The sequence below is a fragment of the Manis javanica genome, chromosome 1, assembly GCF_040802235.1.
Source record: "Manis javanica isolate MJ-LG chromosome 1, MJ_LKY, whole genome shotgun sequence".
In the NCBI taxonomy this organism is placed as follows: domain Eukaryota; kingdom Metazoa; phylum Chordata; class Mammalia; order Pholidota; family Manidae; genus Manis; species Manis javanica.
In genome coordinates, this window is record NC_133156.1 from 33,886,062 (window position 1) to 33,905,895 (window position 19,834).

The window sequence follows — 19,834 nt, forward strand, 5'->3', positions numbered from 1 at the left end:
CTTGGCTGCCTGCCTATGTATACAGGGCCAGGTTCACTGAACAGAGCAGTGGTCTTTGGTGGCTTGGTCACATCTTCTGGAACTCAATCAGAACACCAGAGCTGCTTCCTAACTGAGATGAGTAAATTCTCCTCCCTCTCTGTTCATGACCCATCAGGGCTGCAGACCTGGGATCACCAACCATCCCTCAAGACTTTAGATCATTTTTCATCACTTTTGCCTCAACTATTGCTATTTCTAGGCTCCCTGCCACCCATCTCCAATACAGCCTACACACTACTGTCAGACTCCTCGTCCTTAAACATGGCTTTGATCCTCATTCCTCCTCTGCCTGAAAAGCTTCAAATAGTTCCCACTGCATACAGAGTTAAGGCAACACTGCTTAGGCTGCCACTGCAGGCTCCTACCATATGGCCCCAGCCTGCTGTTTTCACACCCATCTCCCACTCTCCTAAATGCACCTTCCTCTTCAGTCAGCTCCCTGCAGGATGCCGGAGCATGCTGGCCCACCGTTCCCCTGCACCTTTGCTGACAAACAGCTCCTCCAGTACTGGGATATCTTCCACACTCCACTCTCTCTCTCTTTAAAAAATCCTCCCCATTCTTTAAGAACCAGCCAAATAATTCTTAATTAGGTCATCCCAGAGTGACATCTTCCTTGTTTCAAATTTACTAAGTCAGTTAGTTACAGGCAATCACTTGGTGTCCCTGATTCTTTCCAAATGTATTCCACCAATAAGACAAATGTGAGTGGGTGCTGGCAACTACAGGGCCATGGCAATGGAATATTTGCAGGGCTGCTCCCCTGTTCCTTTTTAAATGGCAGGCATGATCTGGAGCACGCAAGCAGAGGAAGAATAGGAAAGTTCCAAGGGAAGAAATACCTGACATTTCTCCAACAGAAAGTAAGTTTCATAGGTGGCAAAGCTGTTTTCTGTAGCAAATGGAATTCATCACTCTTTTCTGTCAAATTCACTTTTTTTTCTAAAGCACAGGGTCTTATGTTACATCTCTCTTTAAAGCTGATGCTGTTGTCTTCATCTCCCTCTGGGAGCACGCTTCTACCCTGTGTTCTGAGAAGCAGTCACAGACCTCACTGAGCCATTCACCCACACTTGCCCAGGTACCCCCAACCAGGCCCTATGTGCACGGCATGGCCAATGTTCAGACACTGTGTGACACAACATGAGCCTAAGTGGCTGCTGCTCCCTGACTCCAGCCTATGACCTTGACTTCATCAATACATTAACCTATATAAATGAGCCGGGCAGCTGCAGAGCACTGCGGCTCCGATATGGAATAAAGCCTTTATATATTGTGAAGAGAGATTTACTTCTTCCTAGCACCAAGGCATGCGGTATGAGAAACTCTCTTGAATTGAATTCTGAGAAGATGCTAGCTATGATAAAAAGTCCCCTGACTATAAGTTTGAATGCCTGATGTCTGATCCTCCATTAATGTCTGATATGACTGGTATTTTGATTTTGGTAGTGGTTTCTCCATCAGTAAATGAAAGGTTTTTCTTTATCTCTTGGGCTTTTTCAGGCTCTTGGATTCCATGCATCTGAATCATCTTTGTGCCCAAGACTGAACTAAATGACCTCTTAAGATGTCTTCCGGAGAGGTGGAGCCAACATGGCAGCGTGAGTGGGACAGTGAGAATCTCCTCCCAAAAACATATATATTTTTGAAAATACAACAAATACAACTAATCCTAAAAGAGAGACCAGAAGACACAGGACAACAGCCTGACTACATCAACACGTGCGAGTACCCAGCGCCTGATGAAAGGGGTAAGATACAAGCCCCAGCCGGCGGGACCCCAGCACTGCTAAACACCCAGCCCCAGCCACCCCCATGAGAGCGCAGACACAGTGCATGTGTGGAGGGCTGGAAACTAGGGAAATAGGGTGGCAAGACCTCTGAGTGGGTGCTGAAGCTGATGCCCCTGTGACAAAGAAAAGCCAGTGCTCTTTGAAAGTCTTAAAGGGACAGGGATTTAACAGCTACACGGAAACAACAGAGGTCATAGCCCAGTGGCTGGAAATTACAGGGAAAACCAGGTGCAATAATCCCCTGGGCAACAGCTCTGAGACCCCTCATGGAGGTAAACAGCCAAACAGCTCCCCGCCCCAGTCCATTACCCCTCCCGGCACTGCGAAAGCAGAGAAACAGCCTAAGGCAAAACACGCCCACAGAAAGGCAGAAAGGAAAATTCCTACACTTCCGCCGGCAAGACACAAAGACCCAGCCTACACGCAATTACCCAACACAAGCCACTAGGGGTCGCAGTTGTCCCAGTAAAGAAAGGCCAGAAGCAAGTGAAAAGTTTGGCCCTCCCAGCTGACAGTCAATAGCACCTGTCAACATGAAAAGGCAAAAAAATATGATCCAGACAAGACTAACCCAGACAGCTTCGACATCTGCTACATCTTCCCCTGAGAAGGAACCTGGGGAGATAGATTTGGCCAGTCTTCCTGAAAAAGAATTCAAAACAAAACTCATAACCATGCTGATGGACTTGCAGAGAAATATACAAGAAGGAAGGAAGGAGAATACAGAAATAAAACAAGCTCTGGCAGAACTTCAAAACAGAATGGACGAAATGCAAGAGACCATTAATGGTCTAGGAAACAGAGAACAGGAACGCAGAGAAGCTGATGCAGAGAGAGATAAAAAGATCTCCAGGAATGAAAGAATTCTAAGAGAGCTGAGTGACCAAACAAAAAGGAACAACATACGCATTATAGGAATACCAGAAGAAGAAGGGAGAGAAAAAGGGATAGAAAGTGTCTTTGAAGAAATAATTGCCAAAAACTTCCCCAAACTAGGGGAAGAAATGGCCTCTCAGACCACAGAGGTACACAGAACTCCCATGACAAGGGATCCAAGGAGGTCAACACCAAGACACATAATAATTAAAATGGCAAAGATCAAAGACAAGGACAAAGTATTAAAGGCAGCCAGAGAGAAAAAAAAGGTCACCTACAAAGGAAAACCCATCAGGCTATCATCAGACTTCTCAACAGAAACCCCACAGGCCAGAAGAGAATGGCATGATATAGTTGATGCAATGAAACAGAAGGGCCTCGAACCAAGACTACTGTATCCAGCACGAATATCATTTAAATATGAAGGAGGGATTAAACAATTCCCAGACAAGCAAAAGTTGAGGGAATTTGCCTCCCACAAACCACCTCTTCAGGGCATCTTACAGGGACTGCTCTAGATGGGAGCACTCCTAAAAAGAGCACAGAACAAAACACACAACATATGAAGAAGGGAGGAGGAGAAATAAGAAGGGAGAGAAATAAAGAATCATCAGACTGTGTGCATAAATAGCTCAACAAGCGAGTTACGTTAGACAGTAAAATAGTAAAGAAGCGAACCCTGAACCTTTGGTAACCACAAACTTAAAGTCTGCAATGGCAATAAGTTCACACCTTTCAATAAACACCCTAAATGGAAATGGACTGAATGCACCAATCAAAAGACACAGAGTAATAGAATGGATAAAAAAGCAAGATCCATCCATATGCTGCTTACAAGAGACTCACCTCAAACCCAAAGACATGCACAGACTTAAAGTCAAGGGATGGAAAAAGATATTTCAGGCAAACAACAAAGAGAAGAAAGCAGGTGTTGCAATTCTGGTATCAGACAAGACAGACTTCAAAATAAAGAAACTAAAAAAAGACAAAGAAAGACATTACATAATGATAAAGGGCTCAGTCCAACAAGAGGATATAACCATTATAAATATATATGCACCCAATAGAGGAGCACCAACATACCTGAAACAAATATTAACAGAACTAAAGGAGGAAATAGAATGCAATGCATTCATTCTAGGAGACTTCAACACACCACTCACTCCAAAGGACAGATCCACCAGACAGAAAATAAGTAAGGACACAGAGGCACTGAAAAACAAACTACAACAGATGGACCTAAGAGACATCTACAGAACTCTACATCCAAAAGCAACAGGATACACATTCTTCTCAAGTGCACATGGAACATTCTCCAGAATAGACCACATACTAGGCCACAAAAAGAGCCTCAGGAAATTCCAAAAGATTGAAATCCTACCAACCAACTTTTCAGACAACAAAGGCATAAAACTATAAATAAACTGTACAAAGAAAGCAAAAAGGCTCACAAACACATGGTGGCTTAACAACACGCTCTTAAATAATCAATGGATCAATGACCAAATCAAAATGGAGATCCAGAAATATATGAAAACAAACGACAACAACAACACTAAGCCCCAACTTCTGTGGGACACAGCAAAAGCAATCTTAAGAGGAAAGTATATAGCAATCCAAACATATTTAAAAAAGGAAGAAGAATCCCAAATGAAAGGTCTAATGTCACAATTATCGAAATTGGAAAAAGAAGAACAAATGAGGCCTAAGGTCAGCAGGAGGGACATAATAAATATCAGAGAAGAAATAAATAAAATTGAGAAGAATAAAATAGCAAAAATCAATGAAACCAAGAGCTGGTTCTTCGAGAAAATAAACAAAATAGACAAGCCTCTAGCCAGACTTACTAAGAGGAAAAGAGAGTCAACACAAATCAACAGTATTAGAAATGAGAAAGGAAAAATCACGACGGACCCCACAGAAATACAAGGAATTATTACAGTATACTATGAAAACCAATATGCTAACAAGCTGGGATACCTAGGAGAAATGGACAACTTCCTAGAAAAATACCACCTTCCAAGACTGACCCAGAAAGAAACAGAAAATCTAAACAGACCAATTACCAGCAACGAAATAGAAGTGGTAATCAAAAAACTACCCAAGAACAAAACTCCCAGGCCAGAGGGATTTACCTCGGAATTTTATCAGACACACAGAGAAGACATAATACCCATTCACCTTAAAGTGTTCCAAAAAACAGAAGAGGAGGGAATACTCCCAAACTCATTCTATGAAGCCAACATTACCCTTATACCAAAACCAGGCAAAGACCCCACCAAAAAAGAGAACTACAGAACAATATCCCTGATGAATGTAGATGCAAAAATACTCAACAAAATATTAGCAAACTGAATTCAAAAATACATCAAAAAGATCGTACACCATGACCAAGTGGGATTCATCCCAGGGATGCAAGGATGGCACAACATTTCAAAGTCCATCAACATCATCCACCACATCAACAAAAAGAAAGACAAAAACCACATGATCATCTCCATAGATGCTGAAAAAGCATTTGACAAAGTTCAACATCCATGCATGATAAAAACTCTCAGCAAAATCGGAATAGAGGGCAAGTACCTCAACATAATAAAGGCCATCTATGAAAAACCCACAGCCAACATTATATTGAACAGCGAGAAGCTGAAAGCTTTTCCTCTGAGATCGGGAACTAGACAGGGATACCCACTCTCCCCACTGTTATTTAACATAGTATTGGAGGTCCAAGCCACAGCAATTAGACAAAACAAAATAATACAAGGAATCCAGATTGGTAAAGAAGAAGTTAAACTGTCACTATTTGCAGATGACATGATACTATACATAAAAAACCCTAAAGACTCCACCCCAAAACTACTAGAACTGATATCAGAATACAGCAAAGTTGCAGGATACAAAATCAACACACAGAAATCTGTGGCTTTCCTATACACTAACAATGAACCAACAGAAAGAGAAATCAGGTAAACAACTCCATTCACAATTGCATCCAAAAAAATAAAATATGTAGGAATAAACCTAATCAAAGAAGTGAAAGACTTATACTCTGAAAACTACAAGTCACTCTTAAATTAAAGGGGACACTAACAGATGGAAATGCATCCCATGCTCGTGGCTAGGAAGAATTAATATCGTCAAAATGGCCATCCTGCCCAAAGCAATATACAGATTTGATGCAATCCCTATGAAACTACCAGCAACATTCTTCAATGAACTGGAACAAATAATTCAAAAATTCATATGGAACCACCAAAGACCCCGAAAGGCCAAAGCAATCCTGAGAAAGAAGAACAAAGTAGGGGGGATCTCACTCCCCAACGTCAAGCTCTATTATAAAACCATTGTAATCAAGACAATATGGTACTGGCACAAGAACAGAGCCACAGACCAATGGAACAGATCAGAGAATCCAGACATTAACCCAGACATATATGGTTAATTAATATTTGATAAAGGAGCCATGGACATACAATGGCAAAATGAAAGTCTCTTCAACAGATGGTGCAGGCAAAACTGGAAAGCTACATGTAGGAGAATGAAACTGGACCATTGCCTAACCCCATATACAAAAGTAAACTCAAAATGGATCAAAGACCTGAATGTAAGTCATGAAACCAGTAATCTCTTGGAAAAAAACACAGGCAAAAACCTCTTAGACATAAACATGAGTGACCTCTTCTTGAACATATCTCCCCCGGCAAGGAAAACAACTGCAAAAATGAACAAGTGGGACTACATTAAGCTGAAACACCTCTGTATAGCAAAAGAAACCATCAATAGAACAAAAAGGAACCCTACAGTATGGAAGAATATATTTGAAAATGACACATCTGATAATGGCTTGACGTCCAGAATATATAAAGACCTCACACGCCTCAACAAACAAACAAAAAATAACCCAATTAAAAAATGGGCAGAGGAACTGAACAGACGGTTCTCCAAAAAAGAAATACAGATGGCCAACAGACACATGAAAAGATGCTCCACATCGCTAATTATGAGAGAAATGCAAATTAAAACTACAATGAGGTATCACCTCACACCAGTAAGGATGGCTGCCATCCAAAAGACAAACAACAACAAATGTTGGCGAGGCTGTGGAGAAAGGGTAACCCTCCTACACTGCTGGTGGGAATGTAAATTAGTTCAACCATTGTGGAAAGCCGTATGGAGGTACATCAAAATGCTCAAAATAGACTTACCATTTGACCCAGGAATTGCACTCCTAGGAATTTACCCTAAGAATGCAGCAATCAAGTATGAGAAAGACCAATGCACCCCTATGTTTATCGCAGCACTATTTACAATAGCCAAGAATTGGAAGCAACCTAAATGTCCATTGATAGATGAATGAATAAAGAAGATGTGGTACATATACACAATGGAATACTACTCAGCGATAAGAAAAGGGCAAATCCTACCATTTGCAGCAATATGGATGGAGCTGGAGGGTATTATGCTCAGTAAAACAAGCCAAGCAGAGAAAGAGAAATACCAAATGATTTCACTCATCTGTGGAGTATAAGAACAAAGGAGAAACTGAAGGAACAAAATAGCAGCAGAATCACAGAACTCAAGAATGGACTAACAGGTACCAAAGGGAAAGGGACTGGGGAGGATGGGTGGGTCGGGAGGGATAAGGGAGGAGGAGAAAAAGGGGGGTATTAAGATTAGCATGCAAAGGAGGGGGCGGGAGAAAGGGGAGGGCTGTACAACACAGAGAAGACAAGTAGTGATTCTACAACATTTTGCTACGCTGATGGACAGTGACTGTAATGGTGTATACAGGAGCGACCTGGTATAGGGGATCGCCTAGTAAACAAAATAATCATCATGTAAGTGTAGATTAATGATAAAAAAAAAAGCAGTTCCTGTGTGGTGACCTCCAATGAGTTCTACACAATGATATAAAGGGCATATAAAAGTGTAGGCATAGGGTCTGTTTGTGTTTATACAGAGGATCAAAGCCTAATTTGGCTACCCCGAAAATGAACTAAAATACGATATGAAAAAGAACTTCCAACATCAGCACTCTCGGGAAGACTCATGCCAGAAGATGACCATCAAAAAACCCCAACAAAGATCCATGCACTGGTACAGGTATAGATGCACTCATCCCACCAGTTCCTGGACTTGCCATGGGAATGAAGAAGGAGATATCTAAGCTGGCCTGTGCATACAGCAAAACAACAAATTTGACTGGATCTAAACTGTTGGAACTCAACCAAGTATTAGGAGAAGTGCAAATTGTAGCGCTCCAAAATCTTACAACTACAGACTATTTACTGTTAAAAGAACATATGGGATGTGAACAGTCCCCAGGAATGGGTTGTTTTGTCTGATTTCTCTCAGACTGTTCAAGTTCAGCATATTCACCATATTACAGATAAGTTTTCACAAATGCCTAAGGTGCCTAACTGGTTTTCTTGGTTTCACTGGAGATGGCTGATAATTACAGGTATGCTTTGGTTACGTAACTGTACTCCTATTATGTTAATGTGTGTGTGCAATTTAATTAGTAGTTTAAAAGCTATACATGCTGAAGTTACTCTACAAGAAGGTATGTCAAAGAAATAATCAATCTTCCCAGGTTTTCTTCCACCTGCTACTTCTATGGCTTTTCTTCTTCCTTCCTAATTATAACCCTTAAGTAGAATTCGTGCCTCATATCGAATTTACCGAGTATCATAATTCTTCCAAGTGGTAAAGACACCTCAAGACAAATGCTGGGCATAGAAGCCACAGGGCATAAAATATGCAAAGAAGTAAAAAGCTAACCTTTTCAAACAATAAGGCTTCTCTCTCACTTACCAGCTTTACATTTCCCTGTATGGCCCCGGAAGATGACTGGTTAGCCAGAGACGGGTAAGATTCCTCAAGGGAGGAACAACCTAAGACAGGCACAGTCACAGGGAGGCCATCAGGTGAGAAAATGGGGATCAACAGAGGTGAGGCTTAGAACCTCCTCCCCGCCCCCCCGTTCTGAGAGGAATGTTCTGCATACGTAGATGTTTTATTGCCCTTGTCTAGCTTGGATTAACACATAGTCTACAGGCACACACCTGATCATCTACATTTGCTCTCTTACAACACTAAACTATGTTTTCTACCTTTATCTTGCATCTACCTACCACTTCAGCATTTTATTAAAAATAATAATAATAAAGAGAGAAATGTGGCATCCACATATAAATCAAGTATAAAAATCAAATGAATATTCATATTTGAACTGACTGTTTATAGTTCATAATGCATGATCAAAACCAAAAGCCTCTGTGATGACTGCCCTTGTAAGGTTCACCATGTAACTTATTCGCTATGTAAGAATTGGTTCTCCATGTAAGAAATTGTTCATTATGCTTCAGAAGATTGGACACTGACGAAAATTAGGCTTGGGGTGGATTAATGATTGTGCATTGAGCATTGACCCCCCTATACAGAATTTTATTGTGGTTAACAACCATTTGATCAATAAATATGAGAGATGCCCTCACACACACACAAAAAAGTACACACTTCCAATTGTAAAATAAATAAGTATCTGGGATATAATGTATAGCATAAGGAATATAGTCAAAATATTGTAACAACTTGGTATGGTGATAGCTCGTACCTAGAATTATCATGTATATAAATGTTAAATCACTGTGTTGTACACCTGAAACTAATGTAATACTGTGTGTCAACTACCCTTCAATTAAAAAAAAAAGATGTCTTCCAACATTGTGACCCCCTGAAAATTGCTATGATTGCTGCTACACAAAGAACATGCATTTGTGGAAATCTTTTTTTTCTTCACACTTTTTTGTTTGTCCATTTGTTTACTCTGACATGGCATGTAAAGTTTTCCGAAATTGCTGGTTCTGCTGGTATCAATCAAGATCGCTGATTGCAAGCAACAGAAATCAAGTCTGGATAACTTAATATGAAGAGGAATCCAGTGGAAGATTCCTTGAGATCTCACAGATTCAGCTCTGTGGACTGCGAACCAGAATGACACAAAGGGCTGGCAATGACGAGGCTAAGTCCACTGTTTATGTTTGACCACTGCCAACCTTCAGGTCCCCACCCTTCTTCCTTGCCTGCTCCCTATCTGGGCAACCAACTTAAGAAGACCTGTGGGTGTTTCTATGCCTCTGTGGTCAGCCAGGAATCTCAAACATTACAGCCTCTGGCTCAGTGCATGGTCTCAACCCAGCTCTACCCATCACCCACAATAAAAGCTCAAAGCCCCATCTTCATCCCAACCCTCCTGGTCACCTCAACAAACCCAGAGTGAGATTTATTTTCCTGGGAAACCTCAGCTTGGTGTGAATACTAAATACATTTTATTCATACTCCTTGGTGATGTGTTGTGTCATCACTCTTGACATACAAATTCCTTGGTGGGCAATCATGCTCACCTCTGGGTGGACTGATTAAAGCGGAAACAGGGAAAACCGGATGGCTGGACCAGAACAGGTATCATGATTTCCTTCTATTCTTTATCCACAAATATACACAATATATCTGAAACAGGTAACAGTCTCAGATGCGGTTAAGCACAAGCCAAGAACCTTGATGATGGCCTGTTTCATGGTTCTCAAACTTGTATTCCAAGACCCTTAATATAAAGCTAGCGAGTGCTATCTGTAGGGTAGCAATGTCCTACTGTTTCTGCTTTCTGTTGCTCATTTATATTTTTTAACATCAATTTATCCTTTTATCAACTGCAATTGATAAGGTTAAAAACTAGTTTAACAAGTGACTTCACATTTGGGGTTTGTTTGCTATTAGGCATTTTCAGTTTGGTGACTATTTTCATAGCTAACAGTCACACTGAATTCAACAGTTGATTAATCCTTTAAAGATTTAATTAGCACTAACAGAGACTTTTGACCTATCCCAGACTTCATTTCATAATTGTTGAATTGAATTATATTTATGTGTAGACCATTAAAAAAAACAATTTACAAGGGTCCAAGTTTCCTTGTCATTGGAGGAAGCATTTACCTTCAGTCATATGAGCATCCCCTCTATCTCTTGGGGGAAGTGTACCCTTTTGAGCGGCCCAAGGATAAACTCAAGGTCTAAAGTTATATTCTGTGAAACATTTCTCTAGTCTTTCAGAAAGCCCTCACTATTCGTGGATGCCCATGTATTTTAGGAATTTCTTTCACAGTTATATTCATGCCTTAAAAAAAATTTTTTTCCATGGCATTTTGGCTGAAGTTGAAGACTTGGGAGTTATCTGAAGGCAGAATTCCCTGTGGAGTCAGCATTCCTCACATCTAGGGGTAAATGACCTTACGGTAGGTCCCACTATATCCTTTTATAATTGAAGAGGTTACATTTCTCACATGAGGCCCTGAGAAACTGTATAGAGATTTCAAGCTGATTATTCAGTTTCCCAATCATCTGAAGCTTTGAAATACTATAAGATACTTACAAGCACCATGGGCTTAAACTCCTACTATCCTTTGCAGTGCTCTGAAGGGTCATTTTTATCTGGTTCCTTTACCATCCAAGCTTCTATTTCAAACCCCAAATTAATTCAGACTGCTTCCATACTACCACTTAACATTTCTAACGGTAGAGTAGTTCACAGGCTTACCAACACGTGCCCACCAGCCTCGCCAAGGCTCCGGTGACCCCCATACTAATGCTTAGCTTAGATAACCTTTGAAGTTTCTTCCTCCCTGGGAGGCTATGATACAGACTTGACTTCTAGTAATACTGTGAAACTGCATGCCAATCACCTTTCAATATTATCTCAGTCTTCATGATACTGGCTCATAAATTTAGTAACTGTTTGAATTTGTCAAAGCTAAAACGTATGCTGAAAAGATAATTGTGCTACTGGCCTAGATTTGAAGCCTAGCTTAGCCATCTGAAAGGCCCGGTTTCCTCATCAGAAAATAGGGGCACTATGTACCTCCTTCCACGGTTGTCTGGAGCATCAAATAAGACAGAGCAGGTAATAGTGTTGGTTTCCCTTTTTCCCTCCTTCTGGCTGTAGGACCCTTTGTCTTAAATGGAGGATTTAATTACCCAAATAACTCATTCCCTAAGCCTTCCTTGTCTAGTTGGGTCTAACCCTGTCCTGCTCCTCTGACAGTTGACAACCTTGCAGTTCCCTTCTCACCTGGAACTACAAGAAGAGCACAGAAATGATTTCACTTCAGGTACATTATGACTGTGTGGCAGGGAGCTAGCCAAACTGTCACACAATGAGAGAATGAGCTGAATTATTCTCCATTGGGTTCATAGCAGATTTGGTTGGAGCCAGAGTCTACAAACAGAGAGGGGAAATCGTAACATAATGGAATACACATTTGCATAAATGCTTGTGATTTCCCAAATCTCTCTGTGAGGGAAGAAAGTCCATGCATTCAAAAGATCCCTGGTGCTATCAGAGCCCCTGCTCCCGTTCCCCTGTTCTTGAACTGAACAAACATCATAAAAAATCCCATTACGCCCCTGTCTCCAGATGCCTGCGGAGAACTGGAAAGAGACACTGCTGCTTACAGTCACAGGCAGGAAAGAGCCTGGCCTTGCCTGGAACCTCCTACTGTGCCAACTGAGCAAGCAAGGCCTTGGAGGAAGTCTGGGCATGCTGTGAGAAGAGATAAATAGCCAACACCTTTGCTTAGTGTGGTTTTCCTCTCAGCAAGAGGTAAGAAGACCATCTAGCCTTCGGCTTTGTTATGGGCAGCTCAGGCCCCAACTGTTTCTCAAGTCCTTCAAATCCAGGCTGTTTTGCCTGGCAAAGGAGTCCTGCCACCACAGACCTCGACCTTCCCAGTCACCATGCTGCTCTGCCTACAAGCAACTGATGCGCTTCTCCAGGGGCCGTCAAACGATGGCTCCTAGGCCAAATATTGCCAGCTGCCTGGTTTGGAAATAAAATGTTACTGGCACACTGGAAATGGCTGCTTTTATCTTACACCCACAGAACTGAGTCTGTCAGGAATGTCAGACCACAAAGCCTGAAATATTTACTAGCCAGCCCTTTACAGAAAAAGTGCCACCTCATGCTCTGCTCACACTAGCCTGCTTGCCTTTCTCTGCAGAGGTGGAGATTTTCCAGACTCTGCCCTGTTCTAGATTTCTCTAGGAAAGTTTTCCCTGGGTTTGTCCACGTGGCTGACTCTTTTTCCTCCTTTAAGTCTCACTGCAGGCATCAGTTGCTCCAGGAAGGTTTCTATGGACCCTAGATTGAACTAAGTGCTCTTAAAGGATAAAGATTATTGGTGATTAACTTAATGGTTTCAGTTAATTAAGTTAATCTGCCTGATGCAAAACAGGTACCCAGTAAAGTTTTCTGAGTTTGTGCAACTAGATATGCCTTGGTACATCATGCTGCCATCAAGAGCAGGAGAATGATTGCCAATGGTGTAGGGATGGCTTGCTGAGAATCTTACTGGCAAATGCATTGGGGCTTCACTATGACATAACCTGCTACCAAGCAAGTCTTGGGCCCCATCCAAGGGAATGTACTCACTGGTGTCATGGGAGCCAGATTCTTATTCTTGTTTTAGCTATCACAACCTCTCAAGAAGAACTTCATGGGTCTCCATGATAGAACGGCCCCAGGACATTGACAGAAATGCGGTGTATTCCTGCTTCAGGAATGCCAAAGGCAAGTTCTCTCTTGGGCAACTCTGATTCTGAGAGCAAACTAGGTGCCACTTGCCCTAACCCCTATTTCATACTCTGCAAAGGGGCCCTCTATTTTGGGCTGGATTGCCAGAAATACAGCTAATTTGCAAAATTAATTTCATGAGACATTCACCAGGCATGAGTTTCTCAGTGTAAAATGATGGAGCATTTACACATAAATATGACTGAGCACAACTCACCAGAGGGCTAAATGACTAGAAAAACTATCCTTAACTAAAATGTACCTCAAATTAGAGTAGGAAATTGCAGAAGGTTAGTTCATTATTTTAAAACCTAGTTAAATGATTGTCTAGAAAGAGACAATGAGAGAGATGAGAATTCATGCATGAGTATAGAAAATGATCTTGGAAGAAGTTAGATACAGTGATTAACTCTGTGATTGACTTGTGATCCAATCCTGACTGTACCCAGGGATTCCTGCATTATGATTAATTCAAATTTAGCTTTTAAAGGAACTGTAATATTTGATATGGAATAAGATCTTGTCCTGGCAAGGAAATGAGTGCTCTCATCCCAGATTAAAATGATGCCAGAGGCAGGATTTCATCTCTCTGGTGCTGCCGACTGCCAACTATGCAGGCATGAAGTATCTATCATGTTGCCTATCCCTGTTTTGCTCCCTTCGTCTGCTTTTTTTTCTTCCCATTTCAGACACAGTGAATGCTAAAACTAGAAGAAAATTTATAGTTTGTCTAATTCAATGCTTTCATTTTACAGACGGAGGAAACAAGATTAAGAGGTAAACTGACTTGTCAGAGGTCCTTAGTCCATTTCAAGGTTAGGAGTTGGCTCCATATGCCCTGGGCCCTAAAACAGTATCCTCTTGATGCCATCGTGCCCCTGACAAAAGGTTGAATTGGATCACTAAGGAGATGAAAAATAAGTCAATCAGAATTACTGATTTGAAGCCATGGGAATATATGTGATTGGCCCGGAGATTGATTTATTGACAGTACCTTCTGATTACCTCCAGGATAATAGAGTTGGAAAAAAAAAAGTGGATTTCAATTATCTATAAAGACTAGATTATAGTGGTTTAGCTCCAATGTGTCCCCTAACATTTGTTATCTCTGAAATTAAAGGACCTCCTTGAGAAAGCATGACCACTGATTATCAAAATAATGTAACACTTTTATATACTGATTTTAAGTTCAAGAATTTCTGAACACTGAAAAATGAAAGAAGTACAGAATCATTTGCCTTATTGTATTTCTTAATTCAGGGTGGTGTCAGGGGAGGGAATCCATTCCCTTTCACTGCTGCTCATGCTTTTTAAAAAAATTAATGGAATATTTTAATATAAAAAACTGTTAGCAGTAGACATTCTCATTAGGACTCCACAGAAAGAACACTGCTAAGAGAAGCCCCTCCAACAATCTGCATCTCTACAAAACCACGTGTAACTTCCTAATAGCTCTGATAGTCTGTACCCTGGTTTTCAACATGTCACACTTGAACTTGACAAATCACTGTCACTGGTGGGTAATCCACCAAACCGGGGTGGCAGGATGTAATGGGGAACACTAGCAGGGACACATGTGGTTTGGGGGACTGAATTTTAATCCATTATTGAAAAACGCTTTGGCAACAAGCTGTATGTCCTACTGATAGCTGCTCCTTTTTCCTTCTTGTAACTTTGTAGAACATTCTCAGTGTGATTTACAGCAAACAGAGATGCAGATAATGGCTCACAGAGATCCATAATGTTTAAATCATGGCAATAAAACTTGACAGACAGAAAGGTCAGGAGTTTGTCTTGACTATTACAATAGCCATCTAGCTGTTTCTGCCCCAGAATAAAGCTCCCTTCATTAATATTCCTGTGGGTTTCAGCAGACTTAACATTTCAGAGTGTACCTGAGCCCGAGGCACCTCTGCCCTTCCTCATCTTCGTCCTCATCATTCTTGATTATTAGAGAGTTTGAATACCTTGTTTCAAAGCCACGGTGCAATTATTGGTCATTGATTGGCTGCAAGGGCCAAGGCCGATAGACAGTCCTCACAAAGCATTTGTACTAATTCTAGTTTGGGTTCCCTTGCTTTGGATGCATTTGATTTGGGGAAGGTCATTTTACTGCTTTGGGCCTCTCAAAGGAGCGGGTTGTCCTAGATCACCTTTAAACTCCATCTAGTTGGTGCTGTCTTGAGGAGTACTCACTGGAGTGATATACATTTCTATTGTAATTCTAGAATACAGGTAAATATCTTACAGGGATTTTTGTGTCTGTATACAGGGGATAGAGGTGACAGAAAGAAAATTCATTGCATAAACACAATGCACAAGGAATGACAAAATCCGTGGTGAAGATATGGACATGACAGGGAAAAAGAACTTTCTGTAAAAGTCAACAATTGGAGGAGGTGTGTGGAGCTGCCCCAGTAAGGCCTGAAGCCACCAACAGCGCACGATGCAGGTAGCTGTCTTCTCAGATGAAGGTCTGTTGGATCCCCCTTTCTGTCTTTCCTCTTTCCTTGTTTTCTCCCAAGTTTAAACAGGTGAAAGGGTGTGAGAGGAAATGAAGGGATGTTAGTAAACTGGGGATGGGAGAGACCAAAGGGAAGCATGATGGGAGTGAAGCCCTACCCCCAGTTATGTGCTACATAGCAAGGCTAAATACCAGAACGGCAAGGTCCCGGTGCTTCCATCTATTTCAGGACTTTGGCAGCCGGCCCATAGGAAGGGTGGTCTGGTTTCCACAGATTCCACACAACATACCATCCTGTATAAATATTTTCTGTGGTTCCTGTCTGACTGAGTCACTGCCTTGATTACTGAGTTTGACTGGGTGCTTTTTCCATACAGGCAGGTAAGAAAGAGAGAGCTTTAAGATTCTCTGTGCATTATCACACAGAAGTCTCACTCAATCCCTCTCACATCACCACCTCAAACATCTAAACCAGCTGAACAAATCTGCCCAATCTCCCACATAACCTACCCAAACAGTACAAAACAGAACACCCAAGGCCATGTCAAAGAAAAGATCGTCCAATGGCACCTCTCCTCTTTGGGAATTTAATAAACTTTCACAAGATATGAGCTCTTTTTTCCTCCCTAGTTCCTGTAAAGACTTCAAGTGGGATTCCTGGTAAAATACTCATTTTAATGTCATTAAATAAACAATTTAGATGTCACATGCATTTTTAAATCCATACACTGGGGTGTGCTGAGGTCCTTGGCAGAGCCTTCATCTTTCAGGAAAAAGTAGGGAATATGAGAGTAGGGCATAGAAAGAATGGAATCCCCTGGGCAAGACTATGTTTATTTGTATTAATTGATCAGTCAACAAAGTGATGCAATATACAAGGTGTGGCAAACAAAGGCAACAGGAAATAAGACATGTTTCCTCTCTACCATCAAGGATCACACACACACACATTTGTAAAACTATAACCACTAGTAAAAAGCAGTATATGTTATGGAGCAAAGGATTAGAACTAATCTGAAGGGAAGTGCTGATGAGGGGAGGGGAAGGCTCAAACACTCCGGCACTCCTTTAGGGCATGCCTAGGAGGAGCACACCACAGACACTGTATCCTCCCAGATCTTTCCTCTCTTGCCTTTGGCTCTGGTTGGAGGAAAATACTTAATTCACTACACAGAAAAAAATATGGCTAAATTGTTTGCATCTTTGGATCCAAAATGTATGGTCAATTCATTCTCCATCCCTCCCAATCTAACTGCAGCTAACAGTTTTGTGAACTTCCTAGGCTCCTTAACAGCCATGGGATGGCAAAAATTCCAGCAGATATAATGGTCAACGCAGTTACAATTGGTATCAACCAGTCAAAACAGACTTTTGCCATCAGGATGGAAGCCAGTCATGAGCAAACTAGTTGTGAATGAACCTCAACTTTAATCTCAGGGATGAGGACTTGACAGGTTCTGCTCTTATTTATTACCAAGGTCTGCACTGTATTTGTTTAACCGAAGGCTGATTTACTCCCTCCTTAAAGAGAGATGCACAGCAATCAGAAAGGTGATTGTGAATCTCCATTACCCTGATACCCTCCCCTCGGCCCTACCCCATCATTGAGGGCTTCCAGGCTTGAGGAAAGTTGATGTTAGCGGTATCTTTAACAAGACCTTCCATTTTATTTCCCACAGACAGAAGAACCTGACTTCATCAGAGTCCATCTTGACAAACTCCTCCTAAGAAAGCATATGACCAAAGGACTCCAAGATGCTTTGACTATTTGATATATTCAGACTTCCCCTTGCACAGATGGCCCCATCCCTGTTAACTACTCCCTTCTCAGTGTAAACCCTATGAATGAACTGTTCAGAAGTGCAGAACTGGTGTACCAAAGCATTTGCCTGGTCCCAGACACGCTGTGGTACTGGGCAGTGCTGTCTTCTGCACTACTCTGTGGTTGTTCTCCCTCTGCACAGACCCTGCTACCTGCCGGATGACAGCTCCAGAAGGTAACTGATCTGTTTTAAAACTATAACCAGTGGGGAAGCTTTAGGACAGCACTTATGATTTGGGTTCCTTGAGGAATGAACCTCACACCGTTAGTCAATTTTTGTCTTTGCCTCTCTCTCTCTCTCTCTCTGTAGAATAACTAAAGCACAAGCTTAGCAGTAACCCTTGTGCATCTCTTCTCTTTATCAGTATGCCTCCCACATCACAAATATAAACAGCCTGTGAGTGATTTCATTTATAATCTGGGTTAAGCGGAATGTCTTACTGTACTGTTTATTTAATAACCTTGCTGTACTTTGCAAACTCAGTCAACGACAGCTAATTGCTACCTAAGAGAACAGCTTTCCAAAAGTACCCATTGATACACATATACCATACACAGAATTCAACTCTATTCAATTGAATATAATACATGCATACATTCATTTGTGCCAATCTAATCTTGTAGCTTTTAAATCTGACCTTGCCATTCAGTCTTTGTATGAAATTATGGTCATACTTATTCTATTTGGTATTGGAGCTAAGAATTGTGTCTTTCTTATTATAGGGCAGGAAGAATGAGGTATTTGATAATAAAATACAAAATCATACTCTTAAAGTTTACGGTGGTAACTAAATTCAAAACAATATACTAAAAGGTCAAAGCCATTTGTATTTTAGGGACTTACAATAACAACCATTTAAGCTTCAAAAGTATTTAGCTAAAATATAAAGATAGCTTTTTAAAAAAGCATTAAAGTAGTTATGCAGTATTTCCATTATATTTCACCTCCTGCCTTTAACTTTAAATGAAATTGGATTTACTTTAATATTAGATACCTACTAATACCATTGCGACTTATAAAATTCTTATAATCCTTTATAAATGCACTGATGACAACTTAAGTGAAGCAAATGATTATTTTTTCTAGTAGTTTAAATATTTGTATACTCAAGGAAGTTTTCATTTCCTATGTTTCTACAGAACTTTTCATAAAGGGCCAAAAAGAATTTTGCAATAATATCTGTAAGATCTAAGACATGTGATCATGTCTTATCTTTAGATAGGAATGTAAATAAGTTATTTTTCCAAAGGCACTTGGAGTAGCAGAGTTATAAGGAGTAAGATTTTTCATTATAGAGTTTAAGTGCCTAGAGGGCTGATTGATTTCCAAACAAATGTTTCCATTGTTATGATGATTCAGTATTATTTCTCAAAATCAAAATATAAACAAAACCAAAAAACCTCATTTCTATTTTGTGCCATCCATTCAATTCCACCACCAAGCCTTATTCTACTTCTTAAATATTTCTTGATAGAAGAAGCAGCTTCTACATTTTTTTCATGTGAGTTTAAGGTAGCTTCATTTGTCTCAAACAATCCACTCTATGGTCCTTCACATCTGTTACTTAAGTTGTAAAGCTAAAACAGATTTTATAAGGGAAGATGCTATTTTACAATCAGAACTTATGATCTTTATATTGCTTTTGATAAATATTGCCAGATTCCAATAAAGACTACACTCATTTGGTTATAATGGATAACAGCAGCCTTTAACCATAAACACATATATGATATACATCAAGATAAAGTGAAAAAGACAGTAACTACTGGCAATCCCTTTCACCTCCCACTTCCTTTTATGGTTCAGTTCACCCAGGCACACTTGGCTGAATGACTAAGAGAACTTCTGAGTGGGAAAACTTGGCCCTCCTATGTGCCTTATGATTTTCATAAAACTTATATGAATTGTTATTCCAAAATAGAATATGACTGCACATAAAACTTCATAACATAATGGAGAAAATGGTTGTATGCTAATTATGATTCTAATTTTGTGAATAATTAACCCAAAATGACCCATAGGTTATAGTACAAGTATACAGAAGTGCTCTTATACACAGGTGTCAATCAACATTTCTCCATTAAATATAAAATATTTGCTAAAATATGAGGCTAAGTTAGAGCACTCCAGTGTGAGACAATTAGTGTCTGAACTAAAAACCAAGCAGTAGGAAATTAAAGGATTGATGGAAAAGATGTTGGAAAAAACT

The 19,834-nt window shown here is 40.6% G+C and overlaps 2 long non-coding RNA genes across 3 annotated transcripts in view; one reads left to right on the forward strand and one right to left on the reverse strand.

The window, feature by feature from the left end:
- LOC140848344 (uncharacterized) overlaps window positions 1-19,828 on the forward strand; it is a 59,056-nt gene extending 39,228 nt beyond the window's left edge. The window contains exons 3-4 of one of the 2 annotated variants that reach the window (XR_012129069.1): window positions 1,546-15,790; window positions 17,482-19,828. This is a non-coding gene — a long non-coding RNA (uncharacterized lncRNA). Of the gene's footprint in view, window positions 1-1,545 lie in introns of both variants that reach the window. The other variant, XR_012129068.1, reaches the window with a different exon arrangement.
- The window catches only part of LOC140848343 (uncharacterized), a 41,224-nt gene that overhangs the window by 12,669 nt on the left and 8,721 nt on the right, over window positions 1-19,834 (reverse strand). The window lies entirely within an intron of this gene.